The 24313-nt window shown below is 44.2% G+C and overlaps 1 protein-coding gene and 1 pseudogene across 5 annotated transcripts in view; both read right to left on the bottom strand.

Moving 5' to 3' along the window:
• The window catches only part of LOC100607281 (solute carrier family 2, facilitated glucose transporter member 3), a 56541-nt gene that overhangs the window by 24061 nt on the left and 8167 nt on the right, over positions 1–24313 (bottom strand). The window lies entirely within an intron of this gene.
• Positions 6475–15227, bottom strand: LOC105738850 (annotated as a pseudogene). The gene is made up of 2 exons (XR_004028248.1): positions 15216–15227; positions 6475–7026 (listed from the first exon to the last, which is right to left on the bottom strand). The product of XR_004028248.1 is annotated as a 60S ribosomal protein L23a pseudogene (transcript).

The raw sequence follows: 24313 nt of genomic DNA, 5'->3' as shown, positions 1-24313 counted from the left end.
CCACGCCTGGTTAATTTTTGTGTTTTTAGTAGAGGCAGGGTTTTACCATATTGGTCAGTCTGGTCTCGAATTCCTGACCTCAGATGATCCACCCACCTCTGCCTCCCAAAGTGCTGGGATTGTAGGTGTGAGCCGCCATGCCCAGCCTAGGCCTTTGTTGTTGTTGTTGTTGTTATGTGTTTTTACCACAATTTTTTTTTTTTTTCGAGACAGAATCTCGCTCTGTCACCCATGCAGGAGTGCAGTGGCGAGATCTCGGCTTACTGCAACTTCCACCTCCCGGGTTCAAGCGATTCTCCTGCCTCAGCCTCCAGAGTAGCTGGGACTACAGGCGCCCGCCACCATGTCTGGTTAATTTCTGTATTTTTAGTAGAGACAGGGTTTCACCATATTGGCCAGGCTGGTCTTGAGCTCCTGACCTTGTGATCCACCCGCCTCGGCCTCCCAAAGTGCTGGGATTACAGGTGTGAGCCAACGTGCCCGGCCCACAATTTAAAAAAAAAAAAAATGGAATTTGCCTTACTAGAATTTTGAACTTGGAAGACCAGGTTCTTCTTTCTTATTTCCCCCATTTCCCCCTTTTGCAATGGGAATGTCTAGCTTATGCCTGTCCCACCATTATAATATGGAAGCACATAACTTGTTTGGTTTCCCAGGCTCAGGTTGGAAAAAATTTGCCTCAGGATTAATCATACCTCTTGTCTCACCCATACCAAATTTAGATGATATTCAGATGAAATTTTGGATTTGGAACTCATGCTGGAATGGGTTAAGATTTTAGGGCCTACAGGGATAGAGATAAATGTATTTTGGACGTGAGGACATACATTTTAGGGGGCCAGAGGGCAAAGTGTTATGGACTAAATTGTGTCCTAAAATTCATATGTTGAAGCCCTAACCCCTAGTAACTTAGAATGGAACTGTATTTGGAGATGGGGCCTTTAAGGAGGTAATTAAGGTTACATGAGGTCACTAGGGTGGGGCTCTAGTCCAATAGGACAGGTGTCCTTCTGAGAAGAGGAAGAGGCATTAGGCCTGTGAATAGAGGAAAGGCCATGTGAGGATACTAAGAAGATAGCCATCTGCTACTGAAGGGGAGAGGTCTCAGGAGAAACTAACCCTGCTGGCACCTTGATCTTGGATGTCCAGCATCTAGAACTATGAGAAAACAAACTCCTGTTGTTTAAGCCACCTGTTTGTGGTATTTTGTTATGGCAGCTTTAGCAGACAATAAATATATAATGTCAAGTAATAAGGGAGCATTTTGAAGAATAAAATATCAAGGTAAGGTGATAAAGGGTTGGGGCTGGGGAAGATTAAGATAGAGTGGTTAGGGTTCTTCTCTCAGTAGAGATGATACTTGAACAGAAACCTGAATCACACGAGGAAGTCGCCCTTGGGAGTATCTGAAAACAGCATTTCACACAGAAGGCATTTCAAACGCAGACACCAAAAGGAGGATTCGTGCTTGGCAGGGTGTCAAAAGGCGGATTTGGCAGGAGTGGAGTGAAGCAGGGGCAGAGTGGCAGGAGAAATGATGTTGAAGACAGCTAGGAGTCTGCTCATGCAGGACGCTGTAAGCAGTCAGGAACGTTCTGGTTTATATTCCGAATGTGACAGCCAGGCAGGAAGCTATGAAGCCATTTTAGTTTTTTGAGCAGAAGCGTGACATGAGTTGATTTGTGTTTTTAAAAAAGCATGTGCTGTTGAATGGAGAAGATGCTGAAGGAGGGTGCTGTGGTTTAAATGTGTGTTCCCTCCAAAATTCACGCAGAAACTTAATCCTAATTGTGGTGATATTAAGAGGCAGGACCTTTTGGGAAGTGACTGAGTCATGAGGGCTCTGCCTCCATGGAGGGATTAATACCCATATAGAAGGGGCTTCGGAGGCCAGGCTCGATGGCTCATGCCTGTAATCTCAGTACTTTTGGAAGTCAAAGCAGGAGGATCGCTTGAGTCCAGGAGTTCTTTTTTTTTTTTGAGACGGAGTCTCGCTCTGTCACCCAGGCTGGAGTGCAGTGGCGCGATCTCGGCTCACTGCAACCTCCGCCTCCTGGGTTCACGCCATTCTCCTGCCTCAGCCTCCCAAGTAGCTGGGACTACAGGCGCCCGCCACCACGCCCGGCTAATTTTTTGTATTTTCAGTAGAGACGGGGTTTCACCGTGGTCTCGATCTCCTGACCTCGTGATCTGCCCACCTCGGCCTCCCAAAGTGCTGGGATTACAAGCATGAGCCACCACACCTGGCCGAGTCCAGGAGTTCTTATTTCCCCCTTTTGGACCAGCCTGAGCAACACAAGGAGACCCTGTCTCTACAAAAAAAAAAAATACAAAAAATTAGTGGGGCATGGTGGTTTGCACTTGTAGTCCCAGCTACTCGGGTGGCTGAGGTGGGAGGATCACTTGAGCCCAGGAGGTCAAGCCTGCAGTGAGCTGTGATTGCACCACTGAACTCCAGCCTGGGAGACAGAGCCAGACCCTGTCTCAAAAAAAAAAAAAAAAAAAAAAAAAAAAATGGGGTGGGGTGGCTTCAGAGAGTTTGCTCCTTTTTTTTTTTTTTTTTGCCCTTCTGCCTTCCACCATATGAGGACACAGCACTCATCCCCCTAATGAGGATGGAGCAACAGTTGCCATCTTAGAAGCAGAGAGCTGCCCTCACCAAACATCAAACCTGCAGGCACCTTGAACTTCCCAGCATTCAGAACTGTGAGAAATACATTTCTACTGTTTATAGATTACTCAGTTTTTTTTTTTCTTTTTTTTTTTTGAGACAGAGTTTCGCTCTTGTCGCCTAGTCTGGAGTGCAATGGCGTGATCTCAGCTCACTGCAACCTCCGCCTCCTGCGTTCAAGCAATTCTCCTGCCTCAGCCTCCAGAGTAGCTGGGATTACAGGCACCTGCCACCACACCCACACCCGGCTAATTTTTGTATTTTTAGTAGAGACAGGGTTTCACCATGTTGGTCAGGCTGGTCTCAAACTCCTAACCTCAGGTGATCCACCCACCTGGGCCTCCCAAGGTGCTGGGATTACAGGCGTGAAGCACTGCGCCTGGCCTGTGTTGTTTTGTTATAGCAGCATGAACAGACTTAGACAGAGGGTAGGGATAGGAGCATAGAGTGGGTTGCTGTTGGATTTGAAATATATTTTCAAGGTGCGACCTACTGGCGGTCTAGATGTTGGGCACAAGAGAAAAAAAGGAGTCAAGAATGATCCTAAAGGTTTTGGCTGGAGCAACTGGAGAATTGGAGTTGCCATTTACCTCAGTCAGGAAAGCAGACAGAGACTTGAGGATCAAATCAAGACTTTTATTTTAGATGCGCTAAGTCTGAGATATTGTTAGGATATGCACTAAAAATAGAGTGTTCCCTTTCTCTTTCATCCCTGGATGCCGGGAACATAAAGATAAAAAACATGTTCCTCCCTTTAAGCTCTCATGGTGGTGAAGCGGATGGAGAGAGACTTATAAACAAGTGTTTTGCTTTGTTTTTTAATTAATAGGATTTATTGGGGGTGGGCAGTTTTAGGTTTACAGAAAAATTGAGCAGAAAGTACACAGAGTTCCCATGTACCCCCCTTAACACCCCTAATACTAACATTTGCATTAGTGTGATACATCTCTTATATTATTATCATTATTATTTATTATTAGTATTATTTTTTTCTTGCACTCTGTCACCCAGGCTGGAGTTCAGTGCCGTGATCTCGGCTCACTGCAACCTCCACCTCCCAGGTTTAAGCGATTCTCCTGCCTCAGCCTCCCGAGCAGCTGGGATTACAGGCACCCGTCACCATGCCCGGCTAACTTTTGTATTTTTAGTAGAGATGGGGTTTTGCCATGTTGGCCAGGCTGGTGTTGAACTCCTGACCTCAGATGATCTGCCCGACTTGGCCTTCCAAAGTGCTAGGATTACAGTCATGAGCCACCTTGCCAAGCCACATCTGTCATGTTACTAATTGATGGGCTAATATTGATATATTATTATTACATAAAGTCCATAGTTTATATTCAAGTTCATTCTTTGTGTTGTATATTCTATGGGTTTGATAAATGTATATCATACAGAACAGCTTTACTGCCCTAAAAATCCCGTGTTCCAGGCTGGGCGCAGTGGCTCATGCCTGTAATCCCAGCACTTTGGGAGGCCAAGGTGGGCAGATCACGAGGTCAAGAGATCGAGACTAGCCCAACCAACATGGTGAAACCCTATCTCTACTAAAAATATAAAATTAGCTGAGCATAGTGGTGCATGCCTGTATTCCCAATTACTCAGGAGGCTGAGGCAGGAGAATTGACTGAACCCGGGAGGCAGAGGTTGCAGTGAGCCGAGATTGCACCATTGCACTCCAGCCTGGGGCAACAAGAGCAAAACTATGTCTCAAAAAAAAAAAAAAAAAAAAAAAAAATCCCATGTTCCACCTCTCTTCCCTACTCCTCCAACCCCTGGCAACCACTGATCTTTTTGCTGTCTTTTTGCATAGTTTTGCCTTTTCCAGAATGTCATACAGTTGGAATCATACATTATGTAGCCTTTTCAGATTGGCTTGTTTCACTTAGTGATATTCACTGAAGTTTCCTGCATGTCTTTTTGTGGCTCATTCCTTTTTATCACTGGATAATATTCCATTATTTGGATGCACCACAATTTATACATTCACCCTACCGAAGGACATCTTGGTAAGTTTTAGCAACTATGAATAAAACTGCTCTAAACATTCGTTTGCAGGTTTTCTTGAGGATGCAGGATTTCAAGTCATTTGCGTAAGTACCAAGGAGGGTGATTGTGGGATCACAGACAAGGGTTTTAAAAGTCACCTTCACTTGATCTTAGACAAAAGGCCGAGAAGCGATAAAAGTCATCTTCTACACAAGTGCCAATATATAGACAACACAGATAATTGCTTGCATGAAGTGAAGACAGTTCTTTGAGTTCCTTTTCTCTAGCAGTGCTCTAAAGCTATAAATGTCCTTCTTTCTCTGTGTAGCTATTAGTGGGACGCTATCACCAGGCTACCACCCCCTCCCCCCACTCACAGGAAAACAGCTACATGATGACTGAAGTGCTTAGCTGACTCACATCTACGCTTTCTTTTTCTCTCTTTTTTTTTTTTTTTTGAGACGGAGTTTCGCTCTTGTTGTCCAGGCTGGAGTGCAATGGTGTGATCTCGGCTCATCACAACCTCCGCCTCCCGCGTTCAAGCGATTCTCCTGCCTCAGCCTCCTGAGTAGCTGGGATTACAGGCATGTGCCACCACACCCAGCTAATTTTATATTTTTTAGTACAGACAGGGTTTCTACATGTTGATCAGGCTGGTCTCGAACTCCTGACCTCAGGTGATCCGCCCGCCTCAGCCTCCTAAACTGCTGGGATTACAGGTGTGAGCCACAGCGCCCGGCCACATAAATGTTTTAATATAGGCATGCAATGTAAAATAATCACCTCATGGAGAATGGGGTATCCATCCCCTCAAGCATTTATGCTTTGAGTTACCCCCTCATCTTTTTAGACCCTCAGACAACTCAGTCAGCTGACCAATCCTCCCTGAGAAATAAATGTTCTTTTTTACCCTTTTTTATGTCTTCCTGAGGAAGGCTGAGGATGAATGAAGCACATGAGACTCAGAATAGCTGCTGAGTAAGAAAGCCGGTGGAAAAACAGAGAATTTGCTGGAGGTATGGGAGGGGCATGCTGTAATGAGTGGGAATGTCACAGGCACTGTTTCAAAAAGAGTGGATAAAAGCCTGAGAATGCGGCTGTAAGGGCTACTGGAAGGCTCCTCCCGCAGGGGACAGGATGTGAGCCCCTGGAATAGACTCATAAAAGAAAATGTTAGCACATACCATTGAATTCGCTGCGACACATGAGAAAATATGGGAAAGCAGGAGAGTGGAAGAAAATGTAAAGACCCCCCTCCTCCCCAGACAGTATGCTGTGTAGTGGGGGAGAGTGGAAAATCAGTCCAAGAAAAGTAGGCAAACGGACCCAAAGATGAAGAGGAAGAAAAGAAACAGCAACACGAAAAAAAAAAAGCCACCAGATTTGTTGCAACGTTGATGTAAACCTGGCCCTCTTCCTGAGCCAGTGACCCAGGGTTTCCACTTCCCTTTACTGTCATCTTGCTCAAGTCTAGAAGCTGAACTATCATCATCAACTCGACATGAGGGGATAAGCTCTGGATCCACTCATCAGATGCTCATCAGACGTTCCAATTACAAAACTGCACCTCTTCATAGTGCTGGGGCGGTTAGAATGCAAACATTTCAAGAAAAAAAAACATTGTTTCCTAGTGGTGATAGAATTGAGGGTGAGTTCTTCCCTCCTTTATTTGTGTCTTTTCCTTTGTTTTTTCTTCTTTACTGAAGTACACATACAATAAAGCAGATAAAAATGCACTAATCTGGAGTTTCCAGTTGGGTGAATATTTATATCTGTATTCACAGGTATAACCATTAACCAGATCAAGATCTAGATTCTTTTTTTTTATGGTGAAAAGATATATATATATATATATTTAGAATTAGGCAGCTGGACTCAGTTTAGATGATTCCAATTTTGTTGGCAACATCCAAAGCATCGTAATCAGGAGCCAGTCGAACATACGCCTTCTTCTCTCCATCAGGCCGAATCAGGGTGTTGACCTTGGCCACATCAGTGTCATGGAGCGTCTTCACTGCCTGTTTAATCTGGTGCTTGTTGGCTTTAACATCCACAATGAACACAAGTGTGCTGTTGTCTTCTATCTTCTTCATGGCAGACTCAGTGGTCAGCGGAAACTTGATGATAGCATAGTGGTCAAGCTTGTTTCTCCTGGGAGCGCTCTTCCGAGGATATTTAGGCTGTCTCCGGAGTCGCAGTGTCTTGGGCCGCCGGAAGGTGGGTGACGTGCGGATCTTCTTTTTTCTGTGGCTGTGGAAACCTTTCAACACTGCCTTCTTGGCCTTTAAAACTTTCGCTTTGGCTTCGGCTTTAGGAGGGGCAGGAGCTTCCTTCTTCGCTTTCGGCGCCGTCTTGTGAAAAAACAAGATCTAGATTCTTTAACATTTCTTGCTCCTCAAAAAGTTTCCTAGTGCTGGTTCCAGTCTATAGCCTCCTTCTCCAGAAGAAACTACTATTTTTACTTCTGTCATCATCAATGAATTTTGTTGTTCTTGACCTTTAAATGGAACCATACAGTATGTACTCTTTTGTGCTCAGATGTTTTTTTCACTGAGCATCGTGTCTACGAGTACTACTGTGGTGGTGTTGGTAGTTCATTCCTTCTTACTGCTGAGTAGTATTCCACTTTTGGCTATGACAACATTTACTTATCTATTCTCCCACTGATGTATGCATCATTGTTTCCAGTTCGAGCTATTGTAAACATTCCTGATACTTGCTGAATGTATGAATTCTTTTCTCTCAGTTGTATACTTGTTGTATGCTTAGGAATGAGATTGCTGGGTTGCTATTTTTTGCCAGTAAATAGTAAATTCCTTTTTTTTTTTTAGACAGGGTCTCACTCTGTCACCCAGGCTGGAGTTCAGTGGCACAATCTCGGCTCATTGCAGCCTCCACCTCCCAGGTTTAAGCAGTTTTCGTGCCTCAGCCTCCCGAGTAGCTGGGATTACAGGCAAATGCCACCACATCCAGCTAATTTTTACATTTTTAGTAGAGAGAGGTTTCACAATATTGGCCGGGCTGGTCTTGAACCCCTGACCTCAGCTGATCCACCCGCCTTGGCCTCCCAAAGTGCTGGGATTACAGGTGTGAGCCACCACGCCGGGCTGCAAATCGTAAATTCTAAGCAAAAACAAGTGAGCTACATCTTTGTCTTAATATGTATATGGTATTTTAATAATCTTTTTATACATTATTTCGATTGGTCCTCAAAACCTTTGTGGGAAGTAAGTAAAGTAGTTAACATTATCACCATTTTATAGATGCAAAAACTGAAAGAGAATTTAAATGATCAATTTAAGGTCAGAATATTAATAAGTTGTGAATTACGACTAGAAGCTGCATTTTCTGATCCCTAGCCAAGTTCATTTTTCCTTATACATTCCTTCTATTTCACTAGCCTTGTGAATGGGGAGGTCACCCAATCATTCCGTTTGCCCAGGACTATCTCAGTTTTAGCACTGAAAGTACCTGGGCAAACCTCTATGGTTGGTCATTTTACCAAACCAAGAAAGGGGTCAATGGATATCACAGCTTGCAAATGGCAGAGAAAAACAAAACCAACTTGATTTAGTTTATTCATGCTCCTCCATTCCCAAAGGAAAGTTATTTTTAATCAAGGAACAATAAAATATCCATACATTTATGTACTATGTATGTCAACTGTATTGCTTGACTTCAGAAATCATCTAGACTAGTGCTACTCAAATTGTGGTCCGGGGACCAGCAGCATCAGGATCTCCCAGGATCCTGTTAGAAATGCAAACTCAATCACAAGGAAGGGAAAATAGATGACAGGTTAATTTACAAGAGAAAGGATTTGCTGAATGAGTTTTGCCAGCAGGGACTGGATTTGGGCTCCCAATTTGTGTTTTCTCAGGGTTTTGTGTAACTTGGCTGGTATCAGTCTTCATAGTTTCTCTGTACTCTGTTCTAGGACTCAATCCAAAAGGTCACCTTCCAACTCCAGTCTGGCTTCTCTTAGCCCATCTATTCTAGCTCTCTCTTTTCCTTCCCCTCATTCTTCCCCAGAGAGAGGTTGCTATGGGGATGGCATCATCATAGAAAGCCACCTGGTAGAGAGAAGCAGCGACAGAAGCAGAAACAAAAGTGTGCAGAAAGAAAAAAGACGAAGGTAAAAACAATAGGCACAGACATAGGTGAGAACTGAGACGGTCAAAAGAGGAACTACACAGGTGATAAAATGCCATCAACACATTTACTTCTAGAAATGGATGGAGGCATTGTCCACAGTTAGAGGAACACAGCAGAAGAATCAAGGCAACAGATGTGAGCAAACCCAGGGACCTGAAATAGATGTGGAGACACAGGAGGAGAGAGACACGGTCAGATGACAAACCCAATTTGCAGGATTCTGCAGAAAGCAGCTGCAGACAGAATCTAGCTAAGCATAGAGACTGTTTCAAGGCAGCGTTTATTTATCCTCTTCTGCCTCCCTGAGTCATTTCTATTTCCAAGGAGTGAACCAGTAGGAGGTTATAAAGGGGTTACCTTCACTTCCTTATTGTTTTCCACTTTGTCTTCTTGCCTGTCATCTTTTTTTTTTTTTTTTTTTTTTGAGACAGAGTCTCGCTCTGTCGCCCAGGCTGGAATGCAGTGGCGCGATCTCGGCTCACTGCAAGCTCCGCCTCCCGGGTTCACGCCATTCTCCTGCCTCAGCCTCTCCGAGTAGCTGGGACTACAGGCGCCCGCCACCACGCCCGGCTAATTTTTTGTGTTTTTAGTAGAGACGGGGTTTCACCGTGGTCTCGATCTCCTGACCTCGTGATCCGCCCGCCTCGGCCTCCCAAAGTGCTGGGATTACAAGCATGAGCCACCGCGCCCGGCTGCCTGTCATCTTCTGACATGCACAGAAAGGAACCTCCCTAGGAAAACCAAACGCCAGGAATATGTCCCTTAGACACAACTCTTATATCTTGACTCTTCTCCTGCCATCTCTTCAATATTTGTATCTCAGTTTGTCTTTTTTTATTTTTTTTTTTTACAATTCCCTTTCTTGTTCTTTTTTTTTTCCATTTGCCCCAGATAGCCACCAACTTAATGCTCCTTACATCTATTCTATTCTCTTTTCCAGTCTCTATTACCTAGTCATCCTTGTCCCTGCCCATCCTAGCCAAAAATTTTGCTTTTTCCATTTTTTTTTTTTTTTTTTTGAGACAGAGTTTTTGCTCTTGTTGCCCAGGCTGGAGTGCAATGGTGCAGTCTCAGCTCACTGCAACCTCCACCTCCTGGGTTCAAGCAATTCTCATGCCTCAGCCTCCCAAGTAGCTGGCATTACAGGTGCCCGCCACCATGCCCAGCTAATTTTTGTATTTTTAGTAGAGATGGGGTTTCACCATGTTGGCCAGGATGATCTCGAACTCCTGACCTCAGGTGATCCACCCGCCTCGACCTCCCAAACTGCTGGGATTACAAGCGTGAGCCACCGCGCCCGGCCTCTTTTTTTTTCTTTTTTTGAGACAGAGTCTTGCTCTGTTCTCCAGGCTGGAGTGCAGTGGCGCGATCTGGGCTCACTGAACTCCGCTTCCTGGGTTCAAGTGATTCTCCTGTCTCAGCCTCCAACTAGCTGGGATTATAGGAACCCGCCACCTCGCCCGACAGGGTTTTGCCACGTTGGCCAGGCTGGTCTTGCACTCCTGACCTCAGGGTAATCAGCCCACCTCCGTCTCCCAAAGTGCTGGGATTACTGGTCTGAGACACTGCGCCCACTTTAACTGAGTTCTTATTTGGGCCTCTCAATCTTCGGGCAAGATAACATCTTGATAAAAACATCCATACATTGGGCGTGGTGGCTTATGCCTGTAATCCCAGCACTTTGGAAGGTCGAGGTGGGAGGACTGCTTAAGTCCAGGAGTTCAAGACCATCCTGGGCAACATGGCAAAACTTCATCTCTACAAACAATACAAATAATTAGCCAGGTGCAGTGGCGCCCACCTGTGGTCCTAGCTACTTGGGAGGCTGAAGTGGGAGGATCATTCAAGCTCTGGAGGTTGAGGTTGCAGTGAGCCATGATCATGCCACTACACTCCAGTCTGGGCAAGACAGCAAGACTGTTACACACAGAAGTAAATCAAGAAATAACAGCTTTCTAAATCCAGAAAGAATTGAATGAGCTTTTTTTTAAAGGTGATGAAAAAAATTAAAATGTATATGGATATATATTGAAAAAGTCTGGGCCGGGTGCAGTGGCTCACGCCTGTAATCCCAGCAATTTGGGAGGCCGAGGTGGGTGGATCACGAGGTAGGGAAATAGAGACCAGCCTGGCCACCCTGGTAAAACCCCGTCTCTACTAAAAATACAAAAAAAAATTAGCCGGTTGTGGTGGCGGGCACCTGTAGTCCCAGCTACTCGGGAGGCCTTGAGGCAGAAGAATCGCTTGAACCTGGGAGGTGGAGGTTGCAGTTAGCCGAGATCAGGCCACTGCACTCCAGCCTGGGTGACAGAGCGAGACTCCATGTCAAAAAAAAAAGGAAAAAGTCTACAAAATGCACAACACTCTGCTGTACGATGCAGGGAACCCAAAGTCCCCGACCTCAAGTTACAATCTGGTGTTGGAGGAGACAAGACAAGAAGCTGCTGAAAAAAAAGAGCCAAGAATCATGAGATTTTATTCACATGGAAACACCCAGAAACGCTTCTTGAAGTTGGTATTTGGAAGGGATCTTGGAAGATGGGTAGACTAAGAGAAAAGAGACAAAGATTAGAAAAGAGCATTTCAGTAAGGTGGAATGGCCTGGGCACGTGTCTGGCGGTAGGCAGTTTGTGGGAAGGCTGGGGAATGGTGGTTAGTCCAGTTTAGCTGAGGAATAAGGCACTTACAGGAGTCTAGTAAAAGGCAATGCTGGAAAAGCAAGTTCGGGGATGCTGTAGCAGTCTTCGAATACTAGTAGTTCTACTTCAAGTGTAAGCCCTCAGGTGAGGAATGAGCTAATTTATTTATTTATTTATTATTTATTATTATTTTTTTGAGACAGAGTCTCGCTCTGTGGCCAGGCTTGGAGTGCAGTGGCGTGATCTCGGCTCACTGCAACATCCGTCTCCTGGGTTCAAGCCATTCTCCTGCCTCAGCCTCCCGAGTAGCTGGGATTACAGGCATGCACCACTACACCCAGCTAATGTTTGTATTTTTAGTAGAGACGGGGTTTCACCATGTTGGCCAGGATAGTCTCGATCTTTTGACCTCGTGATCCACCCACCTCGGCCTCCCAAAGTGCTGGGATTACAGGCATGAGCCACCAGGCCAGGCCATTTATTTATTATTTATTTATTTTTAAAGCTAGTCAAGTGAAGTTATGAGAGTGGAGAAGGAACAAAGAAAATTGTTACTGGTTGTGATCAATTAGTTGTAAGGACCACTGCATTCAGACCAGCTATGAAGTAAAATCTTAGGGCATCGTTTTCTCTGTCACAGCACCTACATACTACTTGTATTCCAGATACATCAAATGTGTCTCTTTTATCCTAGATGCTTTGCCTCAATTAAAATGTTTTTTCTTGCTCTGTGCTTTTTTCAATTTTGCTTTTCCATTGTTTTCCTCGACCTCAACCCTGAACCCCAGCTTGGTTGCTTCAGAGGCTTTCTGGAGAGAAACACACTTGGTACAACAGCGGAAAGCGTTTTCTGCAAGCAATCTTCCCTCACCTGTGTTTTTAGAAGAAACACAAGGTTGGAAGTTAGAAAATGTAAGTATCAGCACAGACTGTGGTACAGACTATGCTACAGACTGTGCTGAAAACTTAAGTCATTAAACCTGTGTCTCAGTTCTCCAATTCTAGAAGGTGGTCTTATGGCTGAAGAAGGATACTAGCTATTTTATTCTGTGCAGTCTCAAGGGTTCTACAAATACACTGCCCAAACACATACTTCCTGATCCATGCATCTGAAGTAGTCATTACCCCGGAAGAAAGGTGAAAAATTATATAAATATTTCAACTACAAATCAGGTATTCACTTATCAGTCCTCTTTCAAATATACACTTGAAAGTGCCAAGTTTTTGGAGCCTTTCCCTGGTTCATGTTTGGGTCTGGAACATATAGACATAGCAAATATATAATTGAATAAATGACTGGCTGACTGAATAAATCTCTAGCTCTAAATATAAAAGCATTGAGATCAGGAAACATTACTGTCCTCTATCTTAAAAATAATGAAAACGTAATAAGTAAAAAAGCATTAGGAAAAGGTTATTTTTGCCACTAGATTCTAAGTGGTAACATAGAATTTGAAGAATCAGAAGCATGTGAAAAGAGTGACTTAGTTGTATTTGGGTATGGCTGAGAAAGAATTTTTCTCCCCTTTCATCTTTTAATCTCCATCAGGCATTGCTCCTCTCAGGTAGCCTGAGAATGAAGCTATTTACTTTTGTCTCATTAGTTCTTCTTTGATCCTGACAGCTGCAGTCCATACAAAAGAAATACCACAGCCCCAGGAAAAGATTCCAATGTCCTCACGTGGAGGACGTGCAGAGAACAGCGTCATTCTTTGTCTCCCACATTCTTATCTACCTGGTGACAGGACAGTGACTTCTGCCCCCATCTCTCTCACTAATAAGTAGCTAGTCAACATGATTAGTATAGCCTCATTCCAAAATAGCTACATGTCTCACTAGGGGTCCTAAAAGATAAGAACAGAGCTTCTAGTTTAAGTTGGATTGTATTTACTTGGTTTTTAGAGATGATGGAAGAAAAGCAGGATTACTTACCTCCTCAAGAAAAACCTTACAACTGTAACAAATGAATAAACGTGGGGAAGAGAAACAAAAGGCCAGAAAGGAAAATGAGATATGGTGAAAGTATAATTTTTCTTTAAATAACAGTATATGAACATAGTGTCCAAATTTAATCACTGGGCACTGTAAATACTTTAAAAATTATGGAGATTCAGAATGGTGACAAAAAAATGTAAACTTTTCCATTTTACAAAAGTAAAAAAAAGCAGTGCTTCATTTTTTCCCCACTAAAGTCTGGAAAGATTATTCACAGATGATTTGTATGTAATAAAAGAAGAGAGCAGTGATTAGTTGGAAGTAGAATTATTTCATTAAGTTTAAAACTTATCTAACTTTTTCCCATAAAGTTAATAAAATCAGAGAAATAGCATAGTCCTAAATATAGGTATTACTGACATTTGGGGCCAGACAATTATTTGTTACAGAGGCTTGTCCCATGCATTACTGAATGTTTAACAGAATCCCTTGCCTCTGCCCACTAGAAGCATGTAATCCCTTTCCTGTAATCACCACTGTTTGAGAACCACTGCCTTAGACACCATGCACCTTGATTTCAGCAAGACATCTCAGAAAATCTCCAATGAGATCCTGTGCAAAATGCTGAAATACCTCACCCGTCTGACACTCAACTGTTTGGGAAACTCATTTATTTTGTATATGGTCTAGAGGAAACAAAGAAAAAAGAAAGGTTTTCTCACTAAAATTCAAAGCACAACTCATAGAAAGGCTTTGGTCTTTCTCAGGAAGCACATACTCTGTCTCTCCTTTTAAATTATTACAAAATATCCCAAACATACAGAGCAAAATGTTAATATCTGATAGCTTCAATTGGTTATTTGATTTCCAAATCCAACAATGGATTAGATGAAAATAAGAAGAGACATTGTATGCCACAGGTAGGAACACTGACACACTAATGACAATAAGAAAGAAAACAGGGCTGGGCACGGTGGCTCATGCCTGTAATCCCAGCACTTTAGGAGCCCCAGGTGGGCGGATCATGAGGTCAGGAGTTCGAGACCAGCCTGACCAACATGGTGAAACCTCATCTCTACTAAAATTACAAAAATTAGCTGGGCATGGTGGCGCGCGCCTATAATCCCAGCTACTCAGGAGGCTGAGGCAGGAGAATCGCTTGAACCCGGGAGGTGGAGGTTGCAGATCATGCCATTGCACTCCAGCCGGAGCAACAGAGAGAGACTCCATTTCAAAAAAAAATAAAAATTGGCCAGGCGCGGTGGCTCAAGCCTGTAATCCTAGCACTTTGGGAGGCCGAGGTGGGCGGATCACGAGATCAGGAGTTCAAGACCATCCTGGCCAACATAGTGAAACCCTGTCTCTACTAAAAATACAAAAAAATTAGCACGGTGTGGTGGCGGGCGCCTGTAGTCCCAGCTACTCGGGAGGCTGAGGCAGGAGAATGGCGTGAACCTGCGAGGCGGAGCTTGCAGTAAGCCGAGATGGTGCCATTGCACTCCAGCCTGGGGAACAGAGCCAGACTCTGCCTCAGAAAAAAAAAAAAAATTAGCCAGGCGTGGTGGCGCGCCTGTAGTCCCAGCTACTTGGGAGGCTGAGGCAGGAGAATCTCTTGAACCCAGGTGACGGAGGTTGCAGTGAGCCAAGATCTCACCACTACACTGCAGCCTGGGTGACAGAGCAAGATGCTGTCTCAAAAAAAGAAAAAGAAAGAAAACAGATGAATTATAAAAGGCAAACATATTTCTGAAAGAATGGCAAATCCGAGGGATGACAGTCCTACATTTTGTATATGATTATTCTGGTCACATTAGTCCTTGGCATCCTACCTTATATGGCATATGACCAACCAGGATGATGACATGTCTAGAAACAGGTCATGAAGAACAGCTGGAGAAACTAGAATTGATTGTTTAGCTCAGAAAATAAAAGATGTTGGGAGAGAATGTGATAACTTTCTTCCAATATTGAATGTGCTTACAAAAGTGTGTACTTTTCAGGAACCCCGAATGGAAATGGGCATCAAATTTATATAACATTTATAGTCACCTTAGTGTAACTGCAAGAACTTTCTGATAACTAGAGCTATCCAAAATATAATGGGCTGTCTTGTAAGTTAGTTAAGTTTGTCACTGATGGCTTTCCCCCTGACTTCCAGAGTCAACATCACTTGATCTTGGCCAAAAGGCTGAGAAGTGATTAGAGTCATATATCTATAGCCTGTCTTATTTGTACCTGGGTGGTCAAAAAGCCTCTCAAATTAAGCATAGCCAAAGGAGAAGTCCTGTTTCTCTTTCAAACTCCCAAATCTTTTCCTTCTCTAGTCTTTTATATCTCAGTAAATATTTTATCACTATTCACCAAATTGCAAAAGCTAGGAGTTATTCAGGATTTTTCTCTTTCCCACACCTTCCATATCTAATCCACCAACAAAAACTGTTACCTTTATCTCCAAAATACTCTTAGATTCCTTCCACTCACACATGTCTGATACACTATACTTGTCAAAGCCATTATAAACTGTCCCTTGATCTACTGAAGTAGTCTCCTAATGAGTCTCACTGATTCCTCTCTCTTCTTTTGTTTTTTGTTTGTTTGTTTTTTGAGATGGAGTTTCACTCTGGTTGCCCAGGCTGGAGTGCAATGGCCCACGAGTGCAATGGCTCAAAATAGAGTGCGATCTCGGTTCATGGCAACCTCCGCCTCCTGTGTTCAAGCAATTCTCCTGCCTCAGCCTCCCAAGTAGCTGGGATTACAGGCATGTACCACCACACCCGGCTAATTTTGTATTTTTAGTGAAGATGGGGTTTCTCCATGTTGGTCAGGCTGGTCTCAAACTCCTGGCCTCAGTTGATCTGCCCACCTCGACCTCCCGAAATTCTGGGATTACAGGCATCTCACTTTATTATTTTATTTTTTATTTTTTGAGATGGAGTCTCGCTCTGTCGCCCAGGCTGGAGTGTAGTGGCGTGATCTCAGCTCAATGCAACCTCCGCCTCCCGTGTTCAAGCAATTCTCTGCCTCAGCCTCCTGAGTAGCTGGGATTACGGGTGCCTGCCACCATGACCGGCTAATTTTTGTATTTTTAGTAGAAACAGGGTTTCACCATGTTGGCGAGGCTGGTCTTGAACTCCTGACCTCGTGACCCACCGACCTCGGCCTCCCAAAGGGCTAGGATTGGAGGCATGAGCCACCGCATCCAGCCAGGTATCTCATTTTACATATAGCTTGGGAAATCAATGAGCATCATCTGCCCAGTAAGATGTCTTCATCACTTCCCAGAGTAACCCCTTGATTCCCACTCTGGACATTAGGCATTCCATCTTTACATCCTCTTAAGACAGTTACATCAATTTTAATTTCTTTTCAGGGAGGGCAGGTAAAACAAAATCATGCTTCCTCTATTTGTTTTCATTTTTATTTCTTGGAGATGGGGTCTCCCTATGTTGCCCACAGACTGGTCTCAAACTCCTGAGCTCAAGCCATCTTCCTGCCTCAGCCTCCAAAAGTGCTGGGATTACAAGCATGAGCCACTGCGCCCAACTCTCTGTTTGTTTTTTGATGACCACCCCCTTGCTTCCCAAATGGCTGTATCAGCAAAGTTGGGAGCTTAAGAAGAAATCTAAACAGGCCATTACTACCCCTGCAGCTGCCTATTCTCCTCAACCAGTGTGATGCCGCCCTTACCCTAAACGTTTACACATTTACCACTGCTTCTTCCACAAATGCTCCTTTTTTTTCTTTTTCTTTGTTTTTATTGAGATAGGGTCTCACTCTGATGCCCAGGCTGGAGTGCAGTTGCACGATTTCAGCTCACTGCAACCTCCGCCTCCCAGGTTGAAACGATTCTCCTGTCTCAGCCTCCTGAGTAGCTGGGATTACAGGCTCGCTCCACCAGCCCAGCTAATTTTTGTATTTTTAGGAGAGATGGGATTTCGCCATGTTGGCCAGGCTGGTCTCGAAATCCTGACCTCAGGTGACCCGCCTCAGCCTCTCGAAGTGCTGGGATTACAGGTGTGAGCCACCGCGCCTGGCTTACAAAAGCTCCCTCTGAATGCACCAGCCTCACAACATGAAGTAGACTTTTAAAAAATCATTTTATAATTATAATTAGCCATACCATATTGTAAAAATTTTTATATTTTTAATGCAAAACCAGACACGTAAAATTCTGACTAATTTGGTTACACGTATTTAACAAAGTCATTTTCCAAAACTTCAGCTTTCATGGGTTTTGTTTCCTAAAACTGGTTTTCTTAAGAATGTGCCTGGCCAGTCGTAGTGTGTGTGCCTATAATCCCAGGTAGTTGGGAGGCTTAGGCTGGAGGATCACTTGAGGCCAGCAGTTCTGGGCTGAAGTTCACTTTGCACATCAGGTGTTGACACTAAGTTTGGCATCAGTATGATAATCTCCCATGAGCGGAGGACCACAAGGTTACCTAAGGAGAAGTGAACTAGCTTCTCCACAGATCATGGCCCATATAAGTCCCGTGCTGATCCATAGTGGGATGGCACCTTTGAATAGCCAGTTATTGCACTCCAGCCAGAACAACATAGCAACACCCTGTCTCAAAAACTAATGTGTGTGGTTTGCTCATTTTTCTTTTCTACTTTTCACTACTTTCTTCTACTTTGCAAAAAAAAGCTATCTCTAACCCATGTTAAACTTTTACTGTGGTGCAAGATGCACAATTTAAGAGTGCATAGCTGCTGAGGAAGAAAACTGTGACAGCATCGATGGAAATTATTAAATGGAACACCACCCTACTTTATCCAAGTGTGATTATCCATGGATGAATGACATCAGTGTCTTCAGGGAGGCTGTTAGATATACAAATTCTCAGCTCCACCCCAGGCCTGCTGAGTCAGAATTTCAGCAGAGTGGGATCAGGAAATCTGTATTAACAAGGCTTTGAAGTGGGTATTAATGAATGCTAATTTTTTTTTTTTTTTGAGATGGAGTCTCGCCCTGTCTCTCAGGTTGGAATGCAAAGTTTTAGAAGGATCAATTGGTAAACAAACCCTAAGTAAAGTTCCAGAGTATATTTGTCATAGAATTAAGAAGATGGTTGGGCCAGGCACGGCGGCTCGTGCCTGTAATCCCAGCACTTTGGGAGGCCAAGGCGGGCGGATCACGAGGTCAAGAGATCGAGACCATCTTGGCCAACATGGTCAAGTATAATTAATATTTTAGTATCTCTACTAAAAATACAAAAATTAGCTGGGTGTGGTGGCACGTGCCTGTAGTTCCAGCTACTCGGGAGGCTGAGGCAGGAGAATCACTTGAACCCAGGAGGTGGAGGTTGCAGTGAGCCGAAATCTTGCTATTATACTCTAGCCTGGGCGACAGAGCAAGACTCCATCTCAAAAAAAAAAAACAAAACATAAACAAAAACCATCCGTAAAACACATATTTAGGCCAGGCATGGTGGCTCACGCCTGTACTCCCAGCACTTTGGGAAGCCAAGGTGGGTGGATGACTCGAGGTCAGGAGTTTGAGACCGGCCTGACCAAAATGGTGAAACCTCGTCTCTATTAAAAATACAAAATTACCCGAGCGCAGTGGTGCACACCTGTAATCCCAGCTACCTGGGAGGCTGAGGTAGGAGAATCACTTGAACCTGGGAGGTTGAGGTTGCAGTGAGCCAAGATCACGCCATTACATTCCAGCCTGGGCAACAAGAGTGAAACTCCATCTCAAAACAAAACAAAACAAACACATATATTCCTTTCTAAAAATTAAATAGTTCTCTTGATCTTACCTTCAGCTTGAGAGGATAGAAAAGTACCCTATATCTTTTATTTTATTTTTGACAGAGAGTCTCCCTATGTTGCCCAGGCTGGTCTTGAACTCCTGGGCTCAAGCAATTCTCCTGCCTCAGCTTTCCAAGTAGCTGGGATTATAGGCAGGCGCTGCTGGGCCTGGCCCATATGGTCCTTTTTAAAGCAAAATTCCAGGCCAGGCATGGTGGTGTGAATACTTTGGGAGGCCAAGGCAGGAGGATCACAGGAGGTTGAGACCAACCTGGCCAACATGGTGAAACCCTGTCTTTACTAAAAACAAAAAAAAATTAAAATTAGCCTGGCGTGGTGGCTTGCACCTTTAATCCCACCACTTGGGAGGCTGAGGCATAAGAATTGTTTGAGCCCAGGAAGTGGAGGCTGGAATGAGCCGAGATCGCGCCACTGCACTCCAGCCTGGGTGACAGAGCAAGACTCTTGTCTGAAAAAAAACAAAAACAAAATTTATCCATTTCCTTAAATAATTCCCTATTGAACCTATACCAGTAAGACATTTGCCCCATTTCTCTATTTGAACCATTCCTGTCAGTCATCAACAAACACTATCTTATGAAATCCAATGGTCAATTCTCGAGCCTTCTTACTCAACCACTGAACATCTGACAAAACCTATCATTCTCTCCTTGTTCAAATAAATGGGTTGTATTTTATTACTGAGTTGTAAAAGGACTTTACATATTCTCATACACATGATTTGCTATAATTGTCTCCCATTCTGTGGGTTGTCTTTTCACTTTCTTGGGTATCCTTTGAAACACAAATTTTAATTTTCTTTTTTCTTTTTTTTTTTGAGATGGAGTTTTGCTCCTGTTGCCAAGGCTGGAGTGCAATGGCATGATCTCAGCTCACCACAACTTCCGCCTCCCGGGTTCAAGCGATTCTCCTGCCTCAGCCTCCCAAGTAGCTGGGATTCCAGGCATGTGCCACCACACCCTGCTAATTTTGTATTTTTAGTAGAGATGGAGTTTCTCCATGTTGGTCAGGTTAATCTCAAACTCCCAACCTCAGGTGATCCGCCTGCCTCAGCCTCCCAAAGTGCTGGGATTACAGGCGTGAACCACTCTGCCCAGCCCAAAATTTTAAATTTTGAATATATCCAATATATCCAGTTTTTCATTTGCTCATGCTTTTGTTGTCATAGCTAAGAAATCATTACCCAATCCAAGATCACAGACATTAGCATTTATATTTTCTTCTAAGAGTTTTATGGTTGTAGCACTTTCATCCATTCTGAGTTAATTTTTGTATATAGTATGGGGTAAAGGTCCAATTGCATTTTTTGGCATACAGTTATCCTCTTGTCCCTTCACCATTTGTTGAAAAGACTATTCTTTCCCCCACTGAATAATCTTGGCACGCTTGTCAAAAATCAGTTGAACAGGCTGGGTGTGATGGCTGGTGCCTGTAATCCCAGCACGTTGAAAGGCCGAGGAGGGCGGATCACCTGAGATCAGGAGTTGGAGATCAGCCTGACCAATATGGTGAAACCCTGTCTCTACTAAAAATACAAAAAGTTAGCCAGGCATAGTGGCGCACGTCTGTAATCCCAGCTACTTGGAAGGCTGAGGCAGGAGAATCACTTGAACCCAGGAGGCAGTGGTTGCGATGAGCCAAGATCATGACACTACACTCCAGCCTGGGTGACACAGCAAGACTCGGCCGTCTCAAAAAAAAAGAAAAAAAGAAAAAAAGAAATTTTGGAAAGGAAGTGATAAGTCAATGTGAGGTGCAAAATATACAGGTTTTGCAAAGAGCCCATTTATTATAAATGACCAGGGCTAGGGTATTAATCATGGGAATAAATGACTGAGGTGGACTAGAAAACAAGATGATTGGAAATGAGTGGACAAGAAACTGAGGGCCAGTTGTCTCCATGCATCATGGAATAGCCAAGACTGATGACAGTAGGAATGGTGTAAACCAAGAGAATGAATCAGGCTTCTAAATTTTCAGAGAATGTGGGGGAAGTGACCCAGGAGATCAGCAGATTATTACAATATCCTGATGGCACGCACTGAAAAGGAGCTGAGTTTTTAGGGGGTTAGCAACAGTCTGAAGTAGACAAAGAGCAGCTTGATAAGAGTTACAAGCGAAATGCTGAACCTCCCCTGTAGTACTTTCAGAGAAGTGAGATCCGCTAACTTGAAAGATCAGGAAGGGGATCATGGGAAAAGTGGCATTTATATGGACCTTGAAAGATGAAAAGAATTTTGAGAGAAATAGATTTGGAAAGATAATTCCAGGCAGAGAGATGCTATTACCAACCAAAGAGCTGACACTGCTCCGCCCACGCCTGGTGCTTTTGTAAATCCGCCTCCAGAGCCCGTTGCTGTGGTGCTAATAGCATCCTTGGTATTACCAGAGCTGGTTAGCAGTTGGCCACCAGGTGGCAGTGTATATCTTTGCGTCATCCCTCCCAGTACCCGCCTTGGAGAAAAACTGGAAGTGAGAATTAGCACAGGTACAGCGGCTTGTGGACTGTGTATTTAGTTAGGCCTGAAGAAGCAAAGCCCTCAGAGAAGAGGATAAATTAGGGAGAAGATCAGCGAGAAGATAAAAGGAAAGGAAATTGCCTCAGGGCAAGAGTATAATGAGGTCTAAAAAGCAGCAGAGGGCTCTTGGAGGGAGAGCCATGTCCTCCTGGCCATTCCTTGAGGAACTGGTTGGGATACGTGCGCCGCCCTAGGCTTTACAAAACTCCGGAAATACACTCTTGGAACCAGAGGTGACAATTCACTGAATGAGGATTACTCCAACCAGCCACAGCGTGAAATCCTTGGGGAAGGTGTGTGCTGATTGGATCAGAGGCACAAAGGAAAAGAATCCCAGCATGAAGGACCAGTTCGAATGCCAAGACTCCATAAATCACTGCAAGAAAAACGCCTTGTGGTGAGGGTTCTGGGATTTGGGATCATTTCCAGATGAGAATCCGCAAATGATTCACTGCCTCACACAGTCCTTCTGAGGCTGTTAACAGATTGCTTCCATCAGTATTGAGTCAGGAATTGAGGCTGCTCACCACTGCACTTACTTGTCAACTTTTTTTTTTTTTTTCCTGAGACAGAGTTTCACTCTTGTGGCCCAGGCTGAAGTGCAATGGCGTAGTCTCGGCTCACTGCAACCTCTGCCTCCTGGGTTCAAGTGATTCGCCTGCCTCAGCCTTCCGAGTAGCTAGGATTAGAGGCATGCACCACCATGCCCAGCTAATTTTTTATTTTTAGTAGAGACGGGGTTTCTCCATGTTAGTTGGGCTGGTCTCGAACTCCAGACCACAAGTGATCCACCTACCTCGGTCTCTCAAAGTGCTGGGATTACAGGCGTGAGCCACCTCACCCGGCATCAACTGTTTTCATAAATTAATTATCAGTTGTTTAAAGAAAGAAGCAGCCAAAAGGAAGAACCAAAGAGAGAGGGGAGATGTGAAGATTTGTAGTGCAAGGTGAGGAAAAGGCACCAGAGCAACACTGGAAGAGAGTTTGGAGCAATAGTCTTTTTTTGGGGAGGGGGAGGCTTGTTTATTCCCCATAATAATTTTCAAAAACTATGTATTTCCCCTACACATTTTTAAGTTGACATCTAAGAAAATTTTTTCATGTTTAAGTAGCTTCCAGGGATTAATTTCTGCTATTATCTGGTATACATGCTTTCAGTACCACTGCTAGCTTTTCCATTGCTTTTGTGCAAATTAGGCAAAGGTGCCCTTTTGGGAAAAAGCAGGTTTTCTAGGAACGGTACTCTTGTGTAAAGAAAAATGTGCCCCTTCCTCTGGATGAGGAGGAGAGCCTGGCCAGTGGATTGCAGGCTGTATTTCAGCCTCTACTTATCCCATGAAACTGCACAACTAAGTTTCAGCCCTCCACTTGTCCTGAAAACTATACAAACCATACATAAAAGCTTTGTAAACTTTAACTGAAAAAACAGGCCATGCACGGAGGCTCACCCCTGTAATCCCAGCACTTTGGGAGGCCGAGGCAGCAGATCTCCTGAGGTCAGGAATTCGAGACCAGCCTGGCCAACACGGTGAATCCCCGTCTATACTAAAAATACAAAAATTAGCCAGGTATGGTGGCGCACGCCTGTAATCCCAGCTACTCGGGAGGCTGAGGCAGGAGAAATGCTGGAACCTGGGAGGCAGAAGTTGCAATGAGCTGGGATTACGCCACTGCACTCCAGCCTGGGCGACAGAGCGAGACTCCATCTCAAAAAAAAAAAAACAAAAACAAAGGCCAGTACGGTGACTCAGGCCTGCAATCCCAGCACTTTGGGAGGCCAAGTCAGGTGGATCACGGGGTGAGGAGTTTGAGACCAGCTTGACCAACATGGTGAAACCCCGTCTCTACTAAAAATACAAAAATTATCTGGGCATGGTCGCGCGTGCCTGTAATCCCAGCTACTCAGGTGGCTGAGGCAGCAGAATTGCTTGAACCCAGGAGGCAGAGGTTGCAGTGAGCCGAGATCACGCCACTGCACTCCAGCCTGGGCTACAGAGCCAGACTTCGTCTCAGAAAAAAAAAAGAAGACACCAAACCGCGTGCAGTGGCACATGTCTGTAATACCAGCACTTTGGGAGGCCGAGACAGGCGGATCACTTGAGGTCAGGAATTTGAAAGCTGCCTGGCCACCATTGTGAAACCCCATCTCTACTAAAAATACAAAAAAATTAGCTGGGCGTGCTGGTGCATGCCTATAGTCCCAGCTACCTGGGAGGCTGAGGCAGGAGAATGAACCCGGGAGACGGAGGTTGCAGTGAGCTGAGATTGCGCCACTGCACTCCTGCCTGGGCGACAGAGCGACTCCATCTCAAAAAATAAATAAATAAATAAAAAAGAAATAAAGAAAGAAAAAAACAAGAATAAACAAAAACCTTGGAATACAGACATAGCTCATTCAATTTATGGACATATAAACTAAATGACAAACCTACTGTTTATGGAGAAACCTGTGAGCCACATCTTTTGGCTTTGGAAGCCAAAAGCCTAACTTCCTTTTTTTATTTCAAATGAAAACATTAATACATGTCCCTATATCAACTGTCTTCCTTTTTTTCTTTTTTTCTTTTTTTTTTTTTTTGAGACGGAGTCTCACTCTGTTGCCCAGGCTGGAGTGCGGTGGCACGATCTCAGCT

The sequence above is a fragment of the Nomascus leucogenys genome, chromosome 23 (genome assembly GCF_006542625.1).
Source record: "Nomascus leucogenys isolate Asia chromosome 23, Asia_NLE_v1, whole genome shotgun sequence".
NCBI lineage: Eukaryota > Metazoa > Chordata > Mammalia > Primates > Hylobatidae > Nomascus > Nomascus leucogenys.
This window is presented reverse-complemented; position numbering and strand designations above follow the sequence as displayed.